Source organism: Terrapene carolina, unplaced genomic scaffold (assembly GCF_002925995.2).
Source record: "Terrapene carolina triunguis isolate 2854851 unplaced genomic scaffold, T_m_triunguis-2.0 Scaffold35098, whole genome shotgun sequence".
Lineage (NCBI taxonomy): Eukaryota > Metazoa > Chordata > Testudines > Emydidae > Terrapene > Terrapene triunguis.
Genome location: NW_020699449.1, coordinates 10,430,214 through 10,435,636, shown reverse-complemented (window position 1 = coordinate 10,435,636; position 5,423 = coordinate 10,430,214).

Genomic DNA, 5,423 nt, shown 5'->3' with positions numbered 1-5,423 from the left:
GGGGGGGAATGATTGGTGAGGTATTAGTTGTGTGGTGTGACTAAAGAGTCAAGGGCCTGTGTAGATAAACAGAGAGGCAGGCTAGGGAGTCTTTACTTTTTGTTGCTTTGGGAAATAGTCATTTCTTGCTTCTAGAGCAGGGGTGGGCAAACTTTTTGGCCCAAGGGCCACATCGGGGTTGCAAAACTGTATGGAGGGCTGGGTAGGGAAGGCTGTGCGTCTCCCAAACAGCCTGGCCCCTGCCCCTTATCTGCCCCCTCCCCTTAATAGGTTGGTTTTCTTTGTGTAGAACAAACCAAATTACAAAACTATGTTATAACATCCACGTTTATCCAACACCCCCCCCCATTTCCCATCCCCTAACTGCCCCTCCCCCAGAACCTCCGCCCCATCGAACTCCCCCCTGTCCCCTGACTGCTCCCCAGGACCCTTTGCCCCTTATCCAACCCCCAGTCCCAGCCCCCTTACCATGCCGCTCAGAGAAGCATGTCTGGCAGCCGTGCTGCCCGGAGCCTGCCACGCTGCCCTGCAGGAGCACGCAGCCCTGCCTCCCAGAGTGCTGCCTGCGTGGCTGCGGGGGAGGGGGGCAGTGGGGACTAGTCTCCCCGGCTGGGAGCTCAGCCTGCGGGCCGTAGTTTGCCCACCTCTGCACTAAAGTCATAGGGCACAGGGCTGACAAGAGTTGGGCATCTTCCATGACAGTCTGGTGTTTACCAGCCTTTTCACACTTATGCTTAGTGCCCTACCAAATTCAAGACCGTGAAAAACGTGTCATGGACTGTGAAATCTGGTCTTTTTTGTATTTTTACCCTATACTATACAGATTTCATGGGGGAGACCAGACCAGTGTTTCTGAAACTGGGGGTCCTGACCCAAAAGGGGTTGGGGGGAGGGGTGTTACAAGGCGTAGGGGGTCAGGGTATGCCACCCTTACTTCTGCACTGCCTTCAGAGCTGGGTGGCCAGAGAGCGGTGGCTGCTGCCCAGGAACCCAGCTCTGAAGGCAGAGCCCTGCCAACAGCAGTGCAGAAGTAAGGGTGGCAATACCATACCATGCCACCCTTACTTCTGCGCTGCTGCCTTCAGAGCTGGGCAGCTGGAGAGTGACGGCTGCTAGCTGAGGGTCAAGCTCTGAAGGCAGCAGTGCAGAAGTAAGGGTAGCAACAACATACCATGCCATCCTTACTTCTGCACGACTGGTGGTGGTAGTGCTGTCTTCAGAGCTGGACTCCTGGCCAGCAGCCGCTGCTCTCTGGCCGCCCAGCAGCGCTGCCACCAGCAGCAGTACTAAGTAAGGGTAGCAATACCAAGATCCTCCCTTATAATAACCTTGTGACCAGCCCACAACCCCCTTTTGGGTCAGGACCCCTACAGTTATAACACTGTGAAATTTCAGATTTAAATATCTAAAATAATGAAATTTACAAATCCTATGACTGTGAAATTGACCAAAATGGTAGGGCTCTATCTATGCTATATAGCCTTTCAGGATCATTATGCATTCAGTCAGGTTTCAGGTATACTGCTGAAGCTTCCCGTGCTGACCATCAGGGGAACCTCTGTCTTGCAGAGACATTGCGGGCAGATTATGTACTTTATTCTTCTGCCTTCTCTGTTTCCCCTGGTGAATCTGTCACTCTTCTACTATGTCAGTAGCATGCTCTGCCAGCAAAGAAAGTGACTGGGCAGGGAAAATTGCCGGGGAACAGAGGCTGAAAGAAGGACACAGAAAACAATGGGAGATGGAAAGGAGACCGAATCAGCCTGCTTCCGTTTTGTAGATAACTTAGCTTTTGCTTGCAAGCTTCCCTTGTTCTATTGTACTGAAATGATGACAGGGAATCTCTGCTGAAGACAAGTGTTACACTCCAGCATAACTATTCGGCTACTTGGAGCCCTTGTGGATGTAAAGCTATGTTCCTCTGCCCTCCCCCCCAACCAGTCTTGCTATGCTATGTAGGCACCTTGTCCCAAACTTGCTACACTTTGTTCGGTGCCTAGTGCTGCCTCTTCCCTGACTGCACGGTGCTTTAGTGATGACCACTACGAGATACCATTTTACTGTCACTTTTCAGAGCAGAACAAAGCCTTATGCTAATATAACTGAATTTTAGATAGCTGAAAATCTAGCTTGGCATAGTCGCTCTCATACTAAAATGCTGTATCTTGCCACAAATTCAGGTTGTATCCCAAGAAAATACCTCACGTTCCAGAAGACCTCCGCAAAAAATGTCTCAGGTGAATTTTTTTTTTTTTTTACAGTAAACATTATAGGTGGGGCTGACAGCAATATTACTTAAGGTTGCCTGATGCATCCCATTATAAGACTTTTTTTTAAGTAGCTTATAAGTTTGCCAGACTTTAACTGTTTGGACTGATATTTTCCATGCCAGCTGTTTGCTTCAGACTGACTTTTTTGAAAAATTCAGCTAAAACAATTGTCATTACTGAGACTTGGGGAAAGAATAAATTATTCTATCAATGTGAAAAATTTCTTGTGATATTTTCTTCAACAGTCTCTAGCGCCACCCTTTCTTTAAAACAGAGACTTGAAATTCGGCAGGGGGCCTTTTTATCACGGGTGTGCCTTTTGTCATCCCTGTGAAAAACTGTTGAAATTTAGCCAAGTTATTAGCCTTTGAAAATTTGCAGTTTGCACATGCTCAATAGAAACTTCTTAGGTTTTAGCAATTAAATTCCAAATATTATTTCCACACTAGGCATGCTCCAAGCTGGGGCTGAGCAGGACTTTCAATGCAGTTGCAGCTATGGGCTGCTGCAGGCTGGGACCCAGCCGGGCACTAGAACGGAGAGTAGGCAGCTGCCTTTTCCTGTAGTTTACCAATGTGATATATGCCATCATGTGCCAGCAATGCCCCTCTGCCATGTACATTGGCCAAACCAGACAGTCACTACGCAAAAGAATAAATGGACACAAATCTGATATCAGGAATCATAACATTCAAAAACCGGTAGGAGAACACTTCAACCTCTCTGGTCACTCAGTAACAGACTTAAAGGTGGCAATTTTGCAACAGAAAAGCTTCAAAAACAGACTCCAACGAGAAACTCCTGAACTTGAATTAATATGCAAACTAGATACCATTAACTTCGGTTTGAATAGAGACTGGGAGTGGCTGGGTCATTACACATATTGAATCTATTCCCCCATGTTAAGTATCCACACACCTTCTTGTCAACTGTCTAAAATGGGCCATCTTGATTATCACTAGAAAAGTTTTTTTTCTCCTGCTGATAATAGCTCATCTTAATTAATTAGCCTCTTTCAGTTGGTATGGCTACTTCCACTTTTTCATGTTCTCTGTATGTATATATCTTCTTACTATATGTTCCATTCTATGCATCTGATGAAGTGGGCTGTAGCCCCCGAAAGCTTATGCTCAAATAAATTTGTTAGTCTCTAAGTGCCACAAGTACTCCTGTTCTTTTTGCGGATACAGACTAACACGGCTGCTACTCTGAAACCTGTAGTTTCAATGACTATCATCCAAGGAAGAGGAGAATGCCTGATCCGAATGCAGAGAGGATAAGAGCCAGACTGAATCAAAATCTGAGGATGGTGGGGCAGTTTTTTGATAGGCCCATTAGCCATATTCTGGGGGTGGGAGATTGGATTGGAGGAGTAAAACATGTAATTGATATAGTAACTACCTTCCTAAAACAAGTTAGAAAATAAATGCAGATAAATTATTTTTTTCTTTTTAAAATCTCACCTCTGTATAACAGCAAGGACACCTGGAAGCATCTTGTGTTGTGCAACTCATGCCTACTCCCCCTCTTAATATTGCCTCTAAACATAGTGTCTTATGAAATTGTTTTCATCCTAGCTATAGTACAATGGTTTCCAGCACTCTCCCATCCTGAGATGGGACATGAGACATTTCATCTCTTAAACAGAACTTTGATTACATTTCATCTCAATTACTGCAGCCTCCCTGCATCACACCTTTTGCTTCTACAGTTAATTCAAAATGTTTGTGGTAGGATCATCTTTCTTCTGCTACTCCTACCATATCTGCCCCCTCATTGATCCTCTTTGTAATGGAATACTAAACTGTATTATACTGTTTGGCCACTAGGTGGCGATGTGTATAAAATACCTTATTTAAAGGAACCTCACTCATAGCTGATAGGGCATTGAAAGATCTTATGGTGTATATAAGCAAGTCCATATCTGGTACACAGGGCCGGCTTTAAGCCGATTCGGCCGATTCCCCGGAATGGGGCCCCGCGCCTAAGAGGGCCCCGCAACGTCCGGGGCTGCCGGCGGAGCGGGAAAAAAAAAAAAAAGTTGCGTCCTGCTTCTCCCCCCTCCCTCCAGCGCTTGCGCCGCCATACAGCTGATCAGCGCAAGCCTGGGAGGGAGGGGTTAGGAGGAGGAATGAGGCGTGCTTGGGGAAGAGGCGGGGCCAGGGCGGGGATTTGGCGAGGGATCCAATGGGGCAGTGAGGGGGTGAGGCAGGGGGTGGGGCCAGGGTGGGGATTTGGGGAGGGATCCAATGGGGCAGGGAGGGGGCAGAGTCGGGGTGCGGGGTGTGCGAGACAATTCGCGTCCCGGCATGGGGCCCCGCACCTGCTAAAGCCGGCCCTGCTGGTACAGGAACATGACATTGTGTAAAGAGTAAACTAAGAATAGAAACTGAAGGAACAAAGCAACAAAGGTTGCAGGATCTCATCAATATGCCACCCTCCATTCCCCCCAGAGAACTTCAACTTTGACGAACCTTCAGAATGAACTGACTGGAAACCATATTTGCAAGATCTTGCATTGCTACCAAGCGCCACAAGGAAACTGATGATATACAGATATCTTCTTTAATTTATGCTACGGGGAAGCCAGCAGAACATATCTTTAAATCCTTTTACTTTACTGAAGACAGTCACAAAGAGTCAGAACTTTCAAAGTCATATGTGATGCATGCTTTATACCTCAGAGAAATGTGGTTTATGAAAGAGCATATTTTCACCAGAGAATTCAAGAACCAGGGGAAAATGTTTAATCAATATTTTATAAGAGCTCTGCATACATTGGCTGGAAACTGATTTTTAAGAATGCAAAACATGAAAATATCAGAGAGGTTGGTTACTGGGTTAACACACACAAACTTTTCACAGTAGCTACAATTGAAAAGAAATGTAACTCTAACTACAGCTAGACAGAGAGCAAAGCATTCTGAGCTGGTGAAATAGCAAAACCTAGAGCAACCCGACAAACTTGAAAAACTTGAAACTAGCTGAGAACTTTTAACACAAGTGTCTGTTTACAGTTTATCATAAAACCCTTCAGGCAAGGAGAGAGAGAGAGAACTCCCAGGATAAGAGGGACAAATTCCAGCCTACGTGCACAAGATGTGGAAAAAGTCAGATCCCAAGAGATGATGCACGTCAGCCAGAAGCACATGG